Source organism: Puma concolor, chromosome A1, assembly GCF_028749965.1.
Source record: "Puma concolor isolate L17-30 chromosome A1, mPumCon1.1.hap2, whole genome shotgun sequence".
Classification (NCBI taxonomy): domain Eukaryota; kingdom Metazoa; phylum Chordata; class Mammalia; order Carnivora; family Felidae; genus Puma; species Puma concolor.
In genome coordinates this window covers 68,655,022-68,677,195 of record NC_141667.1, presented here as the reverse complement: position 1 = coordinate 68,677,195, position 22,174 = coordinate 68,655,022, and the positions used below count along the sequence as shown (strand labels likewise).

The 22,174-nt window shown below is 37.8% G+C and overlaps 1 long non-coding RNA gene across 3 annotated transcripts in view; it reads right to left on the bottom strand.

Annotated features, from left to right (window-relative positions):
- The window catches only part of LOC147584221 (uncharacterized), a 198,412-nt gene that overhangs the window by 61,918 nt on the left and 114,320 nt on the right, over positions 1 to 22,174 (bottom strand). For all 3 annotated transcript variants that reach the window (XR_015243034.1, XR_015243006.1, XR_015243030.1), the window contains one exon: positions 194 to 339. This is a non-coding gene — a long non-coding RNA (uncharacterized LOC147584221). The remainder of the gene's footprint in view (positions 1 to 193; positions 340 to 22,174) is intronic.

The window sequence follows — 22,174 nt, the reverse complement described above, 5'->3', positions numbered from 1 at the left end:
GCACAAGGTAAGTGAAACACAGTCCCTGCTTTTCACTAAATTTAAAAATTTAAATATCTAAATAATATCTACGTTTTTAAAAAAAGGTAATATGATATTATTATGGGACAAAGGTGTCAGAGTAAGCACAGCATTCACCACTAGAATTCAAATGTGCTTGATCACACCCACAGGCTTGGTATAATGGGCTTACCAGGAATTCAACCACATGAAGTTGTTCAAAGAAGATATTGAGAAGACAGGATCAGGTAGGCAAGCTTGACCTGGTAGAAATGTGTTCATTGTCACGGGGATGCAATTATGAAAGCTTGTGGCTGTCAATAGGATGTTTCCTTTGCCCTTTGAATAAAAGCAGAAAAGAGATGTCTTCATTACATCTTTAAGATATTGGGCCAGATAAGAACATAGCTTGGTAACCTTTTCTCAAGGAGAAAGGCATATAACAAGACCAAATATTAACATGACCAAATTCAGTCACTCCACAAATATTTATCAAAACCCTACAGTGTGGCAGAAATAGTCATAGGGTTGTGTGGCCCAAGAAAAACTGGGTTACAAATAAGGGACATAAGCCACAAAGTAATGAAGCTAATATATTTTAAATTAATGAGGCCCTTATTGTAATGGAGGGTCCAACTGGTGATAAATTTTTAAAGGATGTATAAAGGCTAAAGTGGATTCAAAGAAGAATGGTAAGGATGATTAATAGGAAAGGAAATTAGGTTCTATGAGAAAAGGTTAAATTAATTCCAGTTATTTAACTTGGAGAAGAGAAGACTAAGGGCTGACTTGATCATAATGGGGGGGGGGTCTGCTTTTCTTTTCCTTAAGAGACATGAGAAAATGGGATAAAAATAAAGCATTAGCCATTGATTCAGTCAATAAACACATAATATGGGTACTGCATTGTTGCCTAACACAAGAGATTGCAGAAGCACAAAAATGAATACAACATAGTCTTTGCCAATAGAAGCCATTTCATTTGGACATAAGAAAGAACTCCTGTGGAAAAGCTGAGAGCTTTCCCCCTAAGGTCAGGAACAAGACAGGGATGTCCACTCTCACCACTGTTATTCAACATAGTATGGGAAGTCTTAGCCTCTGCTATCAGAAAACACACGCAAAAAAAAAAGGCATCCAAATTGGCCAGGAGGAGGTCAAACTTTCACTCTTTGCAGATGACATGATACTCTCTATGGAAAACCCAAAAGATTCCACCAAAAAACTGCTAGAACTGATTCATGAATTCAGCTAAGTTTCAGGATATAAAATCAATGCACAGAAATCAGTTGCATTCCTATACACCAACAATGAAGCAACAGAAAGAGATATCAAGGAATCGATCTCATTTACAATTGCACCAAAAAACATAAAATACCTAGGAATAAATCTAACCAAAGAGGTGACAAATCTATACACTGAAAACTATAGAAAGCTTATGAAAGAAATTGAAGAAGACACACACACAAAAAAATGGAAAAATATTCCATGCTCCTGGATAGGAAGAACAAATATTGTTAAAATGTCAGTACTACCCAAAGCAACCTCCATATTCAATGCAATCCCTATCAAAATAACACCAGCCTTCTTCACAGAGCTAGAACAAATAATCCTAAAATTTGTACGGAACCAGAAAAGATCCCAAATAGCCAAAGCAATCTTGAAAAAGAAAACCAAAGCAGGAGACATCGCAATCCCGTACTTCAAGCTATACCACAAAGCCGTAATCATCAAGACAGTATGATACTGGCACAAGAACAGACACTCAGATTATTGGAACAGAATAGAGAACCCAGAAATGGACCCACAAACGTATGGCCAACTAATCTTTGACAAAGCAGGAAAGAATATCCAATGGAATGAAGATAGTCTCTTCAGCAAGTGGTGCTGGGAAAACCGGACAGCAGCATGCAGAAGATTGAACCTGGACCACTTTCTTACACCACACACGAAAATAAACTCAAAGTGGATGAAAGACCTCAATGTAAGACAGGAAGCCATCAAAATCCTCAAGGAGAAAGCAGGCAAAAACCTCTTTGATCTTGGCCACAGCAACTTCTTTTTTTTTTTTTTTTAATTTTTTTTTTCAACATTTATTTATTTTTTGCGACAGAGAGAGACAGAGCATGAACGGGGGAGGGGCAGAGAGAGAGGGAGACACAGAATCGGAAACAGGCTCCAGGCTCTGAGCCATCAGCCCAGAGCCTGACGCGGGGCTCGAACTCCCGGACCGCGAGATCGTGACCTGGCTGAAGTCGGACGCTTAACCGACTGCGCCACCCGGGCGCCCCGGCCACAGCAACTTCTTACTCAACACGTCTCCAGAGGCAAGGGAAACAAAAGCAAAAATGAACTACTGGGACTTCATCAAAATAAAAAGCTTCTGCACAGTGAAGGAAACAACCAGCAAAACTAAAAGGCAACCGGCAGAATGGGAGAAGATATTTGCAAATGACATATCAGATAAAGGGTTAGTATCCAAAATCTATAAAGAACTGCTCAGACTCAACACCCAAAAAACAAATAATACAGTGAAGAAATGGGCAAAAGACATGAATAGACACTTCTCCAAAGAAGACATCCAGATGGCCAATCGACACATGAAAATATGCTCAACATTCTTCACTCATCATCAGGGAAATGTAAATCAAAACCACAATGAGATACCACCTCACACCTGTCAGAATGGCTAACATGAACAACTCAGGCAACAACAGATGTTGGCAAGGATGCAGGGAAAGAAGATCTCTTTTGCACTGCTGGTGGGAATGCAAGCTGGTGCAGCCACTCTGGGAAACAGTATGGAGGTTCCTCAAAAAATTAAAAATAGAACTACCCTACGACCCAGCAATTGCACTACTAGGTATTTAGGGGTACAGGTATGCTGTTCGAAGGGGCACATGCACCCCAATGTTTATAGCAGCACTATTAACAATAGCTAAAGTATGGAAAGAGCCCAAATGCCCACTGATGGATGAATGGATAAAGAAGTGGTATATATATATATATATATATATATATATATATATATATATATATATATAATGGAGTATTACTCAGCAATCAAAAAGAATGAAATCTTGCTATTTGCAACTACGTGGATGGAAGTAGAGGGTATTATGCTAAGCAAAATTAGTCAGAGAAAGACAAATATCATATGAATTCACTCACATGAGGACTTTAAGACACAGAACAGATGAACATAAGGGAAGGGAAGCAAAAATAATAAAAAAACAGGAGGGGGACAAAGCATAAGAGACTCTTAAATATGGAGAACAAACAGAGGGTTACTGGAGGGGTTGTGGGAGGGGGGATGGGCTAAATGGGTAAGGGACATTAAGGAATCTACTCCTGAAATCATTATTGCTAACTAATTTGGATATATATTTAAAAATGAAATTAAAAAATTTTTCTGAGAAAAGAAAAAAAAAGAAATAACTGTGAACAACTAGGTGATAAAACTCAAGAACTGGCTGAAGGAGCATATGTAATATAAATGCCTAGAGATTCTCGAGAAGACAATCAAGATTGTTAAGATTGTTATGATCACAGGGGCGCCTGGGTGGCGCAGTCGGTTAAGCGTCCGACTTCAGCTCAGGTCACAATCTCGCGGTCCGTGAGTTCAAGCCCCGCGTCGGGCTCTGGACTGATGGCTCAGAGCCTGGAGCCTGCTTCCGATTCTGTGTCTCCTTCTCTCTCTGCCCCTCCCCCGTTCATGCTCTGTCTCTCTCTGTCTCAAAAATAAATAAACGTTAAAAAAAAAAAAAAAGATTGTTATGGTCACAGAACTAAATGATTACTAAAGTTCCTTTCTAGAATCTGTGATACTAAAACCTGTACCCTAGTTTTACAGACAACAGTTTCCTACAAAGCAATATTAAAAGGGATATACAACAATAATACATATAACTGAATTTATATTTGACCATTGACTAATGTTTTGATTTCATGTCAAATATTATTTTGCCCATTTTTAATTGATCTTTAATTAAAAACTATACCTGACACCTTAGATTTAAGGGAAAACGTCTAATAATCCCTTTGGTGAAGAGTTAAGAATTTAAACTGAGGATCAAAATCAATATATAGGTTCCCTCTATAAAATGAGAAGACAATTCAGAATGTGATAATTTTGTTTGAATTTGAGTTGGTCAGGTAGAATATCCAGTATTAGAGAAAAATGGACTATGAAAGCTTTATCAAGTCCTTTTCACGAAATGTACTGAGCTACATACAGACAGCCTTGAACCATAGAGTCACATCTAGGACATTTGTTGTTCAGCTAGAATGCTAGAAAGAATAGAAACACTTGAAGCTGCCTGCTAGATATCTCTAATTTGGATATCCCACTCAAATTTCAAATTCAACACTTCAAGAAAAAAGAGTGAGAAAGTCAGAGAGAGAGATAGAGAGAGAGATCTTATCTACCTTAACTCAAATTTGTACCTTGTATTCATGTCTCTTAATTAAAAGTGTCACCTTAGCAATTATGTATTGTGCACCTATCATGTGTCTGTCAACCTACTAGGGGTTAGGAGTGCAAAGATATATGTCACTGTATTTGCCTTCAGGTACAAGGCCATGTAACCAATTTTCAGTTTTACATAATCAGGGCAGGTTTTTATTTGTTTGTTTGTTTGTTTTTAATTTCATTGAGACCATTATAAATTCACATATAGTTGTAAGACATAATACAGAGAGACCTCTTCTATACTTTGTCTCATTTCCTCCGGTGGTAACACTTTGCAAAACTATAGTACAGTAAAGTATGCAAGCATTCTCCAGAAACATGCTTGTAATCCAAAGCACTTGTATATCAAAGTCAATTTCAAGAACCATTGGCTCAGTTGTGATCATGTGATGTTCAGTATCATGTACCACTCATATGACAGGACATCACTCATTTATCAAGTTAAAATTTATTAAAAATATTTGATTGTCTTGCAGAACACTCGCAGAACTAATTACTCACAATCCAAGGTTTTGCTGTGTATCAAACTGGCATATTTACATTGATACAATCCTCCCATCTTATTCAGATTTCACCAGTTTTACTTGTACTCACGTGTGTGTGTGTGTGTGTGTGTGTGTGTGTGTGTGTGTTAGTTCTACACAATTGTATCAGTCATGTAGGTTCCTGTATCTACAACGACAGTTAAGATACTGAACAATTCCATACTACAAGACTTGTACTGCCCCTTTATAACTCTACCCACCTCTCTCCCACCCCCTCCTCTATCCCTAACCTCTGGCAGCCACTAATCTATCTTCCATTTTTAAAATTTTGTCATTTCAAAAGCATTACACAAATAGAATCATGCAATATGTAACTTTAAGTACTGACTTTTTTTCCTCTGAGCACAATACCTGAAAGATTCATCCAAATTATTGCATGTATCAGTAATTTGTTCCTTTTTATTACTGAGTAGTAGTCCACAGTGTGTATTTACCATGGTGTGTTTTACCATTCACCTGCTGAAGGATATCCGGGCTTATTCCAATTTTTGGCTATTCCAAATAATGCTGCAATGAACATTCATGTACAGGTTCTTGTGTGAGTATACACTGTCATTTCTCTTGGATAAATGCCTAGGAGCACAATTGCTGGATCATAGGGTATTTCAGTGTTCAGGTTGTTTTTTTTTTTTTTTTTTTTAATTTTTAAGAGAGAGACAGCATTAACAGGGAAAAGGGGCAGAGAGAAGAGGGAGAGAGAGAATGTTAAGCAGGCTCCACGCTCAGCACGAAGCCGCATATGGGGCTTGATCCCATGACCCTGGAACCATGACTGAGCTTTTGAAATCAAGAGTTCCATGCTCAACAGATTGAGCCACCCAGGCTCCCCTAGACTTTTTTTTAAAAAAGCTGTCAAACTGTGTCCCAGAATGACTATACCATGTTATATTCCCACAAGCAGCGCATGCATGGCCAAGTTTCTCAGCAATCTCACCAGCATTTGGGATTTTCTCTATTTTTTCTCTTAGCCATTCTGATAGATGTATGGTGGCATGCTACTAAAATAGCTTTATAAAAGACAGATGAGCCTATTGCTCTAGAAGGCAGGGTAAAGAGCAACTACATCCACCAGCATCCCCAGGAAGGAGGACAGGTGAGGTATGGGTAGGAAAACATCCAAAAAGGAGATAATATTTGAATTGGGTTCTTAAAAATTGAGTAGATCTTCAGAAACTAGAAGGAAGAGAAAGATACATCTAGCATAGGGAATATAATATTCAGAATCAAAGGGTTATGCAAGAGCATGAAGAACAGAGAGGTCTAGACAGGTAGAGCCCAGTGTGCCATAAAGGGGAAAGAGGAGCAGTGCAAGGAAGAGGACTTCCGTGTGTCATGTCAGGGATTTCAACTACATTCTACAGGGAAGAGAAAGGCTCAGCTATGATGAGGGCAGTACCAGGATTGTTTCTAGTCTCCATGTGCTCCCACAATGTATCCCATATCTGGCTCTCCTTTCCTTTCTTACTGCCACTCCAGCCTCAGAGGCTCACATATCTCAACTGCCAAACCCGGCTTCCATCCACCCTATCTGCTAATACCGGAGCCATTTTCCTATATATGTATATTGCACAGTATATTATTTCTCTGCTCAGAAATTTTCACTAGCCCCTTCTCCTTGTGCAAAACAAAGTCTGAACTCCTCAGAGCTACCCAGGAACAAAGGTGATGTGGCCCCACTGCTCCAGGAAGAGAAGCTCCAGGTTAATGGGATTGATTTCTAGTCCCCACACGGGAAGTGCTTTATCCAGCCTCTAGGCAGGAAACACAAGTTTCCTCTACCTTCTTAGCCTGTGGAAACACTCCTGATCCTTACAAATTTAGGCTTAGTATGGCTTCCTTTTATGAAGGTTCCCAGTCCCCTTCCTTCCTCTATCCCCAAATTTATGCTATTACTCCTACTTTGGAATTTACTATCATTTTGCTTGTATCGTTACTAAAAGTATTTCTTTCATCCTGCCTTGTGCTATAGCTCTCAAGCTTTTCTCCTCCAATAGACGACAAACTGATGGTAGGCATGGTGATAGAGATGTGAAGTACAAAACTGAGTTGTTCTCCATTTATCTGATATTAACACACTTATATGCCAAGGATTTGGCTGCACCTTGGGTAAGGGATATAAACTTTCAAAAGATTTGGAATCTCAACAAAAAATATGATAGGATAAAAACAATAATAATACAAGGCAGAAAATGACTTGTTTCTTAGGCGTACAAAAAAAGAACTATATTTACTCCATGTTCATCTAAAATGTGATTCTGTCTTTAAGTCTGTTTCACTCGAGGTCCCCTACAAACATTTTCCAACAATAAAAAAATAGAAACAAAAAAGAAAAGTGCCAGGCTTGTTGAAAATGTGGCAAAGTCTATTTTAATTTTTTAGTCTTCACTTCTTTTTCTTTAACTATGGTCTAAACTTGCTATTTTCTCATAAATATACGTGACAGTGTATTCAAAACTGTTTCTACACAAGAAGAGGAACAAAAAAGAACATGGTACAAAACATGGTTCAAAAGCCCCTTCTAACATATTTCTGTAGACATCACATCCACTTCCGATAAATTAATGAAAATGCATAAAGTGAGCTGCATATCAGTAAAGGTGCCAGTTCTAGGTATTTTTCAAATACAAGGTCTCAAATAACAAAACTCTCAGGACTGAGTTCAAGGTGACCACTCATTACCTGTTAGATGTGACCAGACTATTTTTTAATAGTTTTTGCTTAACAATAATAAAAATAGAATCAGAAAGCTTAAAAGAAATAAATATGGAATGATGGGCCAATGAATGTGTTGATCTCACTTGAAATTTATCAGGAAAACTTGACATCCTCTGCTCTTTTTAAAAATAATTTACATAAATTATTCTCTAAATTAAGACCAAGTAAATGTCACCTTTTTCCTAACAGAATTAGTATTCTATTCCCATAGTGTATCAACGGCATTCAATGTGTTTTCCGTTTAAAGAAAAGGAAAAAGAACTATATGTCAAATTATCTCTTAACATATATAAAATAAAGGCCATAAATACATAAAGGTTAACATAGGATTGCTGGGGCCTCTCCTCCCCTAGACACACGATTGTTAGAAACTGATCACTAGGACTGTCTTTGAGGTTCTTATATAAACTGTTTTTACTTGTTTTTATTTCCTCGGGTCAAGTATATATTCTTTAGTTTCAAAAGAAATTCAGAAACACTGAGATCATGATTTTTATTAACTACTAAAATTACAGCCAGTATCTCAACTACATCTTTTGGTAGGTCTTTAATCAGTTTTTAATCACATTCTCCACAAGTACCAGGCACTGTAATCAAAATTTCCCTCTAACTTATTGGGCCTAAGAGGAGTATAATCTTTGGGAAATTCCAACACATGCTTAGCTGAACACAGACATTTCCTTGGAGCAAAAATTTTATTTCAGCCCTGTTTTCTGATTTAAAAAATGAAAATGAAAAATATTTAACCATTAAGTGTACCAAAGAAATTGAATGGCTGTCTGTATCTTTAAGGGGAAATGCTGCCATCTGGACGAGACCCACATAGACTAATAATTGTGAGGTTCGGTTTACCTATAAAAGATGATAGTTAATAATAATATTGACTTATATAAATGTTTCATCTTTTGTGCTTTTTCCCCTTCTCCTCTAACATTGAAGGAAGTCAGGCTCTTAAAAAGGAGCTTAGAGGAAGGGAGCAAAGAAGCACACTGGAGGGAAGTTAGAGGGTGGAAACGGAGCCACAGAGCAAAATGCAGTCAGAGTTTTTGATGGATCTATGTCATCGTATTAGAGTGTAATAAGAAAATAAGTTCAAACAGGAAGGAAAGAAGAGAGACTTCAAAAGTCCTCTGATGCTTTTAATAACAATAAAAATAATGCTAATATAAATGCTTCCCATCTGACCCATCTGATTGGTGTTTGGAATTTATAGTGCACTTTCACCCACACACATTTTCTTTCCTAACACTCACAATAGCTCTTTGCAGTTAAAAAAAAAAAAAATTAGTTTCACACCACCTCTTACTGTGACACTCAACCACAGGAATGGCATACCTTCTCTTGGTGGCTCTCTGCGAGAATCTGCATTCTCTATCTTTAAACACGCAAGCAGAGTAATGGATTCAGTCATCCGCAGCATGAATAAGGTCTGCTCAGACTGCATTGATCCAACAAGATTATGGATTGTTGATTTTCTTGTGTGTCTGACCTTACTGCTCAGTGCTTGCATCATGTACCAAATTCTAAAAGCTGCTTCTTAATGTGACTTCTGATAATGTGAGCGGTATAAGCCATTGTCACTTAATGACAAATTCGATAGAATTAAAAGGCAACTCTAGGGGCTTCTCTATGAATAAGACAATTCTGTGCTGTTATCTGACAAATCTTTATTTTTTAAATTAATTTAATCCAATTAAATCTTCCTGACTGGAATAACTGCAATTAAACTGAAAAACTCTGGCCAAGCTCTTTATCCTATTTGTGAAATTCAAGCCTTCAAATGATTGGTGGGTCAGAAATGAATGGTCACAGTTTCTTTTTTTTTTTTTTTTTTAATATATGAAATTTATTGTCAAATTGGTTTCCATACAACACCCAGTGCTCATCCCAAAACGGAATGGTCACAGTTTCTAACTGAGTTGGATTTACAGAAATATTTTACATCTTTTGTTAGTTTGTCACCTAGGATATGTTTAGTCTAAAATAAAGTAGAGACCATGAACATTATTTTTGTGGCCTGAGTTCTGGCCACATGAGACACACAAAGCCTCAGACAGAACACACTGAGTCAGCATTGTGGTCTAGAATGAGGAGGAATGAGTCCTAGATTGGAGCTCATGTCATGGACCAGAGCCCCACGTGGACCAAACAGCTAATGGAGTTGAGTCATTAGCATCTAGGGGCTAAGCCAATCATTTCCAAACTAAGGAGTTTTTTAGAAGACAGATTCCCAGACCACACCCTGGATCTAATACACCCACATCTCTTGGAATTGGGTCTATGGCTCTGCACTTCTCCAAAGTTTACAGGTGATTGGATGATCAGTAAGTTTGGGGAAATAGAGGGCCAAAACTAAAATTATTCTAAGTGGGCATAAAAGTGGGGAGGAGTTCTCCATCTGCTCAGAGACAGAAAAAGCCTCCTTAAACTACTTCTTCAGCATCTAGTGTTGCTAACTCGAAGTCTGACTACAATTCGACTCTTATTCTTTTCTTGGCCATCTGTTTGGTTTTTTGATTGATTGATTTTTCTCTCTGGAAATTTAAAATTTGGAGACCAGAAATTCCCTTAGAATGTAACTATATAAGGACACTATTAGTTTGAAGACTCAAACACTTCAGCTCAAGAGAAATTCTGCTATTTCCTTTTCATCTCTTTTATTTCCTATGTTCTGTTTTTCTAGAACTATTAAGTGGATGTTCAGCATCATGGATTAAAAGTATTGTGTTTTGGGGCATCCGACTTAGGCTCTGGTCATGATCTCGCAGTTTGTGAGTTCGAGCCCCACATCGGGCTCTGTGCTGACAGCTCAGAGCCTGGAGCTTGCTTCGGATTCTGTGTCTGCCCCTCCCATGCTCATGCTCTCTCTCTCTCTCTCTCAATAATAAATGGACATTAAAAAAATTTTTTTTTAAGTATTGTGTTTTAATTTTTCTTTCATTTTTTTCTCCAGATTTTGTTTTGTTTTATTTTATTGTCTAGAATACTAATTCAGCCTTCAGCAATGTTCATCCTGTTATTCATTTCCCACATTTTTTTTTCTATTTTGCCATGAGATTTTTAATTTCTAGAAACAGTTTGTGCTCTCTGACTACTCATCTTCATAGGAGCCTTTTCTTTCCCTTCCTCTTCACCCCTCTGCCTCCCCCTCCCCCTCTCCCTCCTCTTAGTTTGCTTTTCTTTCAATGAATAATAGCCACTTGACTCTCTAAAGATATTTTTAAGTGTTTTTTAAATTAAGTGTTCATCTGTTTCTTGAATTATTTCTCTCATAACCTTGGGTCAGTGGTTCTGTAAGTTTGATCCTTCTATTGCTTGGCCTCAACTATCTGGTGATGGTTGATTATCCATTAACAGCTGGCGAGGGTGATTTCTGCAGTTCTGATATTGCACAGGGCCTCAACTTTGTAAGACTGCTTTTAGTTTAGTTAACCATAAATGGTTATGGTGGGTCAATGGGACAAATGTCTTAAGGCTCCTGGGCATGGGCTGGCAGGCAAGCCAGGTATCTGTCCCCCTCCACCACTTGCCAACTTAAGAAGATGTGCATTGTGGCAGAGGAGTGCTTCAAAGCTTCAACCTCCTGGCAGAGCAGCCTGCCCCTTTTTCTCCTTCTCTGCCTGTATGTGTCTCAAACCCCCCACGTGATCTGCTCTCCTCACTCAGACCCCTAAAGGATTTATTTTTGATAATACTTTTCGGGCTTATCCTGACATTGAATTCCACTTGTGCCTGTCATTTGATATAGTAGGGGAAGTGAAAAAGCTGCACTGGTCTGTTTTTCAGAATTTAGCTCTTGCTTAATGACTCTGATGTCTGTTCCATCACCCTCTCCCCATCGCCCGCCTCCTCTATATTAACGTTACTCCAAGCTTGGAGGTTTTCAGGATTGCATCCTTTTCTAATTTGCAAATATTCTCATTAATTTTTGCCTGCTCATGACATTCTTTCTCCTTTCCCAGGATTTTTATGAATTTTCAGCCACCTAAGGGATTCAGGACAAGAGGAATTTCAGATGTGTGTTGAGTTCAATCTCCTCCTACAATTAACCTCTCTTTGATTCTTTCCATATTAAACCACTGACATATTTAACCACAGAAAGGCACAAATACAAATATTAAACTACATCACTTTTAAAATACATAAGAAAAAAATACACACACACACACATGCACACAACTCATAAACTAATGACATCTGTTTCTTCATGAAAGCATAAATAGATGAATTATCTTATAATTGGCCATTCTTTTTTATTTTCTTTTTCAAGAAAAGCAATTCTATCTGAAAAGATATCTTCCTAAGAGGAATACTGCTAAAGTTGATAAAGCATGCTATTCAACTGCATATATTTTCTATCATTTTCAAAATATTTAGTTTCAGAGAAACCTAAAGTGAATCCATCATCATGGCCTATTGTGTTATACAAGTTTATAATAGGAATGATACCTACAAGGTAGTATGAAAATCTACATTAATCCTCAGTTTCTTGGATGATTATAGACAATCTGCAGTTACTATCTACACAAGGAAATTATTTCTTGCCAAAGCACAGAAGCAGTGTCAGAGGGTTACAACTTCCTATTAATCAGCATATATGCTTCCCTTAGAGATTGCATTTTGAAATCACATTATTTCTTCTTTGTAAATATCACCCAGGCACTTACCATTTCTCATCTGCCCAGAGTGAAGAATCAGGAATCATTCAGAAGTCACACAGCAATTCTATGTGTTCACTGCAACATTAATCATCAGTATAAACACCATCCAACTGATGTAAATTCAAAACTAAGGGCTTTAGAATATCTGTATCATATCTCCAATTCACATCTACATGGCAAATAGGGCATGAAATGACCCATGACAAGAACTTGTTTGTCAAGCACTCATGCATTCAATTTGATCTTGGGGTGATGGAGGTGATATTCTCCATAGACAAAAGTATGAAGGAAGAAGAGCAAGGAGCATCTGTGGTAAATGGTAAGTTATACAGATTGCCCAGAGTAGCAAACTTTAAAAGTAACCAGTGGGCCAAAAGGCTATGAAAGTACGTTAAAAGCATTTCTCAGTACCAGGCAATGAAAACAGAGCTGTATCAGTAGTGGCAAAAATTGTGATTATTCTTTTCCCTGTTAATTTATAGACATTCTCAAATCAGCCATGTCATAGTAGCTTTCCCTCCCAAATTATGGATTAATAGCAAGCCACCACTAAAGTAGAAAAGAGAGAATCTAAAGAAAGGCAATATTCATGCTAGTGGGAGATCCTATAATTTATATTCAATGCAGGTAAAACATGCCTTGGGTCCCAGAGAGCCAGGGATCTGATAGTGCTAAAATGATACATAAATCATATGCAAAGACAATTTAACTTTGATGGCCAAAGTTTAAAATATTTTCTAGTGAGGACAGTGTGTGTCATGTTGAGTTTGGAAAGAGAAATAATTGCATTTTGAGTGTTTACTTGTGTATGGAAATGTATTGGACAAATAAATATAAACATATTTAGGCAGGAAATGTATTGGACAAATAAATATAAACATATTTAGGCAGGAAAATCTGAGGAATAAAGTATTTGTGCTGTATTAGTTTTCTAGGTCTGCTTTCGTAGGGCCTACCCTAATGGTCTTATTTTAACTTAAGTACCTCTCCAAAGACTCTATCTCCAAATACAAGTCATTTTCTGAGGTACTGGCTGTTAGGACGTCAATATATGAATGTTTGAGGAGATACATGCTATATCTTTTTGCTAGGTTTTGTTTTCTTTAAGAGAGCAACAGTGAATGGGCAGGAAAGATTACCACTTAATTTCAAGTAAATAAGTTCACAAGAGCCCAAGCAACCGAAATAAATGTCAAGCAAGTGCCCACACTATACAAAGGAAGGAATTCTAGATATTCTTTCTTTTCTTTTTTTCTTTCCTAAATTTTTGAGAGAGAGAGAGAGAGAGAGAGAGAGAGAGAGAGCAGGGGAGGGGCAGAGGGAGAGGGAAATAAAGAATCCCAAGCAGGCTCCATGCTATCAGTGCAGATCCCTACCCTGGGGTTGATCCCAAGAACCTTGAGATCATGACCTGAGCCAAAACCAAGAATTGGACACTTAACCAACTGAGCCACCTAGGTGCTCCAATATTCTTGATTAGGAAAGAAGTAGTGGCAACTTGAAAGAGACACATTGATTCTTGCATTTGGCCCTTACTAATTCATATTAAGAATAATAATATCCAAAAGTATAGATTCATCAACAGATTAGAGAAACATTTTTAACTGCAAAGTAAACAGCTGATCTAGGATTACTTAAGATGAGATCAGAGTTAATTATGTGTGAAGTTCCTTTACTGGAAAACATGATAATACCATTGGTAGTGACATTGTGATATGGGATACCAAGTCAATGATGTTGTCTAACCAAACTTCCAGTTTTCTAGCATCTATATAGAGGGTGATTTTCATTATTAGGATAAGATTATTGATTGAGGTGTTTGTTTTGTTTCTTGTTTTGTTTTGTTTTCAGGTTTGTTTGTTTGTTTGTTTGTTTGTTTGTTTTGAGGAATATCATTAATAGGATATGAGTAGGAATACAAGTAACATAAAATCTCCTGGCTTTTCGATGCTTACTGAAAAGTCAGGCAGACCTGCCAGGATAGGAGTGAAGACTGGCATATTACTTCATGCTAACATCTTCCATTCTGAATTTTCACCATGAAACATCCATGCATTTAAAATAAAAAGGTATAGCAAATCCACTTCAATAGGATTTTTGACTTTAGCTTTATACTCTCCCTTCCAGACCTCATCAGCTGTCTGGAAATGCCACCGAGCAGTCTAGGTTGAAAGAAGTCAAAAGCATTGATGTTTCTTGGCAAACACATATTCCTCCCTTCTGAGTTTCAATCACAGCTTCAAAACCCTATGGGGTGATGCCGGGGCCCGCTTGATTTAACTTGGGATGTGACCTGTTTTAGCTCTTGGGCTGGTGACTCACTAAACACATCTCTTTTATTAATCCTTGAATCTATTGCTATCAATCAACACTGGGGCTGAAACAGCTTTACCGAATGTCAGAAATAAACACAGTGTTTTCCTGTAAGCTCAGAGGTGGGGAAAAGACGAGGGCATTGGATATATAAAACCATATGCTATATCTATTTGGCTTAGAAGGCTTAATGTTTTTAAAATCTCTTTTAAAAGTTGAAGCCTAAATTTTAATTGTCCCTGTTCAGGTTCTAAGGGACATAATTTGCCTACCCTAGCTCTTTTCAGGTTTCTGGTATCTATAAAAAGGTTGATTTTCATTACTAGGACAAAATTGTTGGGTAAAGTGCTTGGTTTTTGTCGCTGTTTTTCTGCTCATGTGTTTGTTTATTTGTTTGTTTATTTGAAGGAGTTCCATTCCCATGCATTGGTTTTTCCTAAATATCCCTCCATTTCTGCTCACCATAGTTCATAATTATAGTTACTTGAAGTCTCCTAAGATGGGAAGGGATGTGAGGACATGGTCTCTTCAACATAGAAACAAATACAGACAAACTTGAATTAAATTTTCCTTTTGGTACAAATCCTAGAAAAATCTAAATAGATGTATACTCAGAAACATATAAAAAATACTTATGAAGTGTTGTTTGAAGTAGCAATAGAGAAACCACATCTGTTGATGCAGGAGTAGTGAATAAACTATAGGATATCAAAGCAAAGGAGCACTATACAGCACTTAAAGGAATGAGGTGAACCTGCATGTAGCAGACATTTGCCATGCCTTTGTGAGTTTCTTGTATTGATTTTGGCTATCCAGTCTTCAGACCTATTTCTTATTTGAAGGGAATTCTTCTGTCACAAGATAGGAATGTTTGTAGATTCATCATATGACTCATCCATCCACTATGTGCCCCGTATGGATCCAGAAAAATATTCTCTATGCCAAAGCTTTTGGTATTTGGTGGAGACACCAGCATTCAGAATATTTAGAAACAAGTATTAGAACAGTGCCTGCTGCATAACAAGTGCTCAATAAATGTTACCTATTCTTATTACCCATCCACACAGAAACCTACAGTATTAACTGGAACAATTTTGCACTGGGGAATGTGAAACTCAAACTTTTTGTAATACTGCACTCTGATTCTGAGCTAACACTAATTCCTGGGATTCAGAATATCATTGTAGTCTACTGAGCAGAGTGAGAGTATAGGGAATTTGGGTTAAAAATGGATTGTTGGTGGGGTACTGCGGTGGCTCAGTCAGTTGGGCATCTGACTCTTGATTTCGGCTCAGGTCATGATCTCACAGTTTGTGAGTTTGAGCCCTGCATCAGGTTCTGCAGTGCCAGTGCAGAGCCTGCTTGGGATTTTCTTCTTCTCTCTCTCACTCTGCCCCTCTCCCACTCACACTTTGTGTGTGTGTCTCTCTCTCAAAATAAATTTTTTAAAAAATTTTTAAAAAAGGGGTTGTTGGTAGCCTCATAAGTGGGTCCAAGAGGACTCTGAACCTACTATGGGGTTACCTGCCATTACAAACTTGGAAGCTGAAGAACTAATATCCTTAATCAACCATAGACTTCTCACTCACTTAATATAGCTTCCTGATTCACAGAGTAAATAATATATGAATAAGTAACAAATGAAATGTTCTGGAACACCTCTTCTAACAAAATATCCAACCAAAAGCTGTACTGCAATGCTGGGAACTGGCCAATGTGATATCATTAAAGCTTTGAAATATATGGATGGTGACTTCTATTTTATCACTACTTAATTCTCCAGCTCGGTTGGTCAGAGAAAGAGATGGATGGATGCTGCAGAGTAATAGTGGGAGAACATAATCCCTGAAGTAAAGTGGTTCCCAAAGCACTCTATTATCAAAAGAAGTGGATTTAAAGATGAAGTTTGAGCAATTCTGAAAGTCCAAGTAAATTGAAAAGGAGAGTTGCTTATACTTATTCTGGTCTGATTGTAGAGCTGCTTTATCATTGGGTTGGCTCTTGGAAGCTACCGCCACCAGACTGACTATCTGGCCCATCTGACAAAACCATCCCTCTCAAGAGATGGAGGTATCACATATCCCAGGACTGGTGCCATTGCACAGTGAGTTTATTTAAAGCCCTCTTGTTCTGAGTCCACAATCACCACGAAGCTTCTGATTCCCAAGTTGTTTAACTTTTGGGAAAGAACAGACTAATGATACAAATTTCATTCCTGAAATCATTGTATTTTTTTCCATGGCTTCTAACCATGATGAAGCTTCTCATGGAGGTTTGTCTACAGGAAAAGGTTGTGATGATCATGCTCTCACATGCACTCCCAGGCCACATTGTAGTTATATTTTCCTTTGTTAACAAATAAAATAGCATTCTGTTGTCTACCTCAGTCATGCAAGTATTTTGGTTTGCATGAGTCATAGTCTCAGGGCCTAGTCACTCCTGGGAAATACAAGTCACTGGGACTTCAAAAGCTGACCAAATTTAGCTGGCCTCTCTTTTCAATGACACTGCATGCAGGAGCACATGTCCATTTAGAACATTGATTTTTTTTTTTTTTCAGCTGTTGGGAATATTCATTCTGTACCTGAACTCCATTTTTATTCCTTCATCCGTATTGTATGGTAATTCAATTCCCAATTGCCCTTCTATTCCAAGGTCTTCACTACAGGTTCTAGAAGGATTTTCTGGGGACCCATGGTTTTATTGATATTGTTGTCATTGCTATTGGAGATCATGGTCATATGATGAACCTAGGCCAGGGCCCAGTGTTTCCTTCTATAGCCAGCTGTGTCTAGAAACAATTGATACTTGATGTCCATATAACTAGAAAACTGACTTCTTTATGGGTTCATGGTTTTTTTCCCCCCAGAGATACATAAGCTTATTAGTAGCTCTCCCAAGAACTCCCTGTATTTGCCTGTTACCCAAACCTGTTGGCAAAGTCAATACTCTTTATTTCCTGAGTCTTACTTAAATATATTAATCTGGATTAAATAAAGCAGTTTTCTGCTGACCTGTCAAAAATCAACCCCATAAATGATTAAACTTTTCTCAGGTCATCTTCCAAACAAGTACTGGGCTGCCCAGAAATTTATCTTGGCAAAACTGGAACACAGAAAACTTAGGGCATGCTGGGTAGAAATCCCATCATTAATCCTCATAGAGGTCACTGAGTTTACTTGGCATTCACCTTTGGCCTTTGGCCAGTCATGTAGCAACTTTTTCTTAGTGACAAAATAGAACCAAAGGCATTCAGGAGAGAAAAGGAGAAAAACAGGGAAGGAGGAGAAAGGGGGAATAGAGGAAACACTAAATAAAAAATACATTCCTTTGGACTTATGTATCAGAATAATGTGTTATATTCAAATACCAAATATGGGTTTAAAATTTGTTTTATATGTTATTATTTTTATAATTGGCCTACTAGGAGTAAATTTCCAAAGTGGATTTATTATACCCAAGACTTAACAGTGGTACAGCATAGAACTTTTAAAAATTGTTTTAAAAATCATTAGTTCTCCAAATCATGAGTTAGCATATGAATCAGAATAAATGGCTCACCTAAAAAAAGAAAGCTGTGTTAGAGTTTTCATATAAGGTTAGTTTTTTAAAAACTATTTTAAAGCCAAATAGCCCTATCACCTAAGATTAGATTTAGATGTATTGCATTTTAGAAAGCCACTCTTTTCAAAGCTACAAGGACCTTATGCTCCAGCAGTTAGTAAACAATCACAGTTCTTTTTTTTATGATTTGGTTTGCTTGGAAGATGTCCCACTTTAAAAATATGCTTCAATTAGCTAATTGCTTTTTTGTGGGACACCCTATAACATCATAGTGGAAACAGCTGAATTTGTACTTACACACCTGAAATAAAATGAATAAACATATAGGATGTTTTCATTTTTCAGGCTTCCTCAACAGGAAAATTTTGTCCTAAACCAATAAAATAGAAATTTAAAAGAATATATACACAATTATATAAATATGAAAACAATAACGATAATGGAATTTACATCTTTAGAAGCCATGTGGCTCATTTTGCAGATGAGGAAGCTGAGGTCAAGCGGGTTATAAATTAGACAGCTGGTTTTAAAACAGTAAAAACATTTTCTGTCTTCTTTTAAAAATTACTCTCAAAAAAATATAAATAACAAGAAATGGATACAAAAACTTTAACTTCAGTGCAGCTAGGAGATTTCTATAACCCTAAACCAAATATTTGAAAGCAGAGAGTGGATGGAGAAATGGTAAATGACTTACTTGGTCAACAACAGGAAAATCAAATCTACAACACTATGATACAAATGAGAAGCAAGCCATTGTGATCTTCAGATGCTGAGAAGTTGCAGGAAATGGGGGCAGCAGTCATTACAAAAGCCAGTTGAAAAGTCCTTTTTTTTTAAAGCTTATTTATTTTTGAGAGAGAGAGAGAGACTGAGAGCGAATGGGGGAGGGGCAGAGAGAGAGAGAGTGAGAGAATTTCAAGCAGGCTCTGGACGGCCAGCACAGAGCCTGATGTGGGGCTCAAACTCATGAACCCATGAGATCATGACCTGAGCTGAAACCAAGAGTCAGACACTTCACCAACTGAGACACCCCCGATGCCCCCGGTTGAAAAGTCTTTATCACGAAGCAGCGAGCACTTCAGGTCCCCACCTCTATAACCAGGCAACATACCTCTTCCACCACCACTGAAATACAGAACCAGAGATCTAGATTGGGACACCAAACACAGAGGAGGACTGGGATGTGGTGCCTTGCTGAGCCCGGATGATTAAATTTTATCTGCATTATAGACAGTGAAACTCCCAAGCCCCTCTGCCTGCACAGATTTTGTATGCTAAAAAGCCATCATTATACCCGCCAGGCAGGAAACTGGAAGATCCTCCTTCTGAGAAGAATTGTTTTAAATAAAAATCTACAGAAACTCCTATCTGGAAGAAAAAGCCTGCTGGCCATCTTCTTGATATCCACCAGTCTGTAAGCCCCAGCCAGATACACAGACTCCAATCAGTATTTTGCTGCTTCTCTCTTTGTTTTTTTTAACGTTTTATTTATTTTTGAGAGACACAGAGAGACAGAGAACAAGCAGGGGAGGAACAGAGAGAGAGGGAGACATAGAATCCGAGGCAGGCTCCAGGCTCTGAGCTGTCAGCACAGAGCCCGACGCAGGGCTCAAACCCACGAACTGCAAGATCATGACCTGAGCTGAAGGTCATGACTGAGCTACCCAGGCGCCCCTGATTCTCTCTTAAAAATAAATAGGGCACCTGGGTGGCTCAGTTGGTTAAGCGTCTACCTTCGGCTCAGGTCTTGATCTTGCCGTCTGTGAGTTCAAGCCGCGCACAGCTCTGACAGCTCAGAGCCTGGAGCCTGCTTCAGATTCTGTGTCTCCCTCTCTCTGCCCCTCGCCTGCTTGCACTCTGTTTCTCTCTCTCAAAAATAAATAAATATTTTCAAAAATTAAAAATAAATAACTATAAACAGACAGTCAAGAGTGATCAGACATTGAGAAATGTGAAAGATGGAGACCAGATCTGCCTGAATGGGCTTTGTGATAATTATAGGAGTTGGTAAATTCACGGTGTCTGACTGAGTGAAGGTACTTATAGTGCATCCATTAGATTCTTGGATAATGTTGAATTCAAGTGTACATTTCTTCCCCTCTGAAAATAAGCAAATATTTATTTTCACAATACAACTTTAAAGGTAGAAGGAGCATTTTGTTGTGTTACTACTGCTCTCATTGTAGTTGTTGTTGTTAAATAAAGTGAAAGAATTATGTCCTTAGCAATTATGAGAGGGAGGTTTGTGGCATGGATACTACAAAAACTGGAAAATTCCTTATCTGTAATGCAGATTCATGGATGGGTACACATCTAGCAACACAACGAGACTAAGAATCTTCAGATGCACACTCTTCATTGTAGGTGTTTGCATCTGGAGTTATCTAGGAAACCATGAGTCAATATAAATAATTTAAAAACAGGACAACCCATAATGATATGGATTACCAACATATTTGCCCTATAACACTGAAAAAAAAAAGAGATGTTTCACAATACAGTTAAAGAAAGTAAAAGTATGGTGACAGTGTTTCTAGACAGGGTGTCTGATCAGCAATGTAAATGATAAAAGACATAAGAGTAATGTTAGATCAAAGCCCTTTTTCCTCTCTGTTACCAATCCCATCAATTTGAACACTCCCACACTTGTCACAGAGACCTTTGCTGTGAACCTTTCTGTGATTGCTCATCATGCATTCTCTCTTCCTTGAGCAACGGGCCGGGTGGTACTTTTTGTCAATTCTCAGACCAGGTGGATTATATGGAACCAATTCCATTTCCAGGTGTAAGGGTGGACATCTGGTCCTTGAGTGCCGGTCAGAACATTGTCCCCTGCCCTCAAGCACAGTAATTGGTTAAGACAAGAAAACATGACCACATCAGATAGTTCCAGGCCTCTAGATGAGAAATTCTTTCCTTTCTGCTACCCATGAACATGGGAATATTAAGTCTGAGCTGCTAGGAGACCGCCCAAAGAGAAAGCCCACCTGAGAGGGAAGCCAACTTCAGAAAAATGCAGAGCCAAGATTAACAGGCTGATTTGGTTCTGATTATATCAACATATTCGATTTAGCAATGCTGCAGACAAGAAATACCCTAGACTTTTCAGATATAGGAGCCAATGGGTTTATCTTGTTGTTTAAACCAGTTTGGATTGGATTTTCTATTGCTTGAACTAAAAAAACCCTGACTAATGCAATCATGAATTTGTATAAGTATATTCAAGACACAGTATAATCTAGTCTCCTTCTTTAGATCATGTAGGCTAACCCCCCCACAGATGTCTCACATCTAAATAGTCCTCCAGCATAAATAGATATCACATTAATAATAGAGTCAAAAAGTTCTTTTTAATCTTTGATTCCCCAACATCAAGCATACTTAATGAGGGAGAAATGCTCAGTAAATATTTATCGAATGATTTAAAAATGACAGGCTGAATAGATGAATGAATAATGTAGATCCCTGACCTTGTCTAACATCAATCCTTGCAGTGTACATTCTCTGTATAGATAATCATTAATCCTAATTTAATGATTTCCAGGAATCTTTGGAAACTACCAGTAACCTACAGTGGAAAGAAAAATATTCAATTAGCTTTATCTAATGCAAATAGAATGTGTCTACAATATTCTTGGTGCGTGGTTAGGGATTGGAAAAAAGTAAGTTAAATTGGCCTGGTTCTTGTGGATATATTGATATATATGGGGAGAGTTCTAAAGGAAATATGAATATACAACTATACATGTACAGTTAAGTGTAATTACTTTTTCAAAAATTCCTCACATGATACTGAATCCCTTCACAACCTTGGGAGTCCTCCTCTAAAAAATACACTAAATTCTTTGTACAAAATAATAATTGAAGTCATTCATTAAACAATTACTCTGTGCCATGCTCTA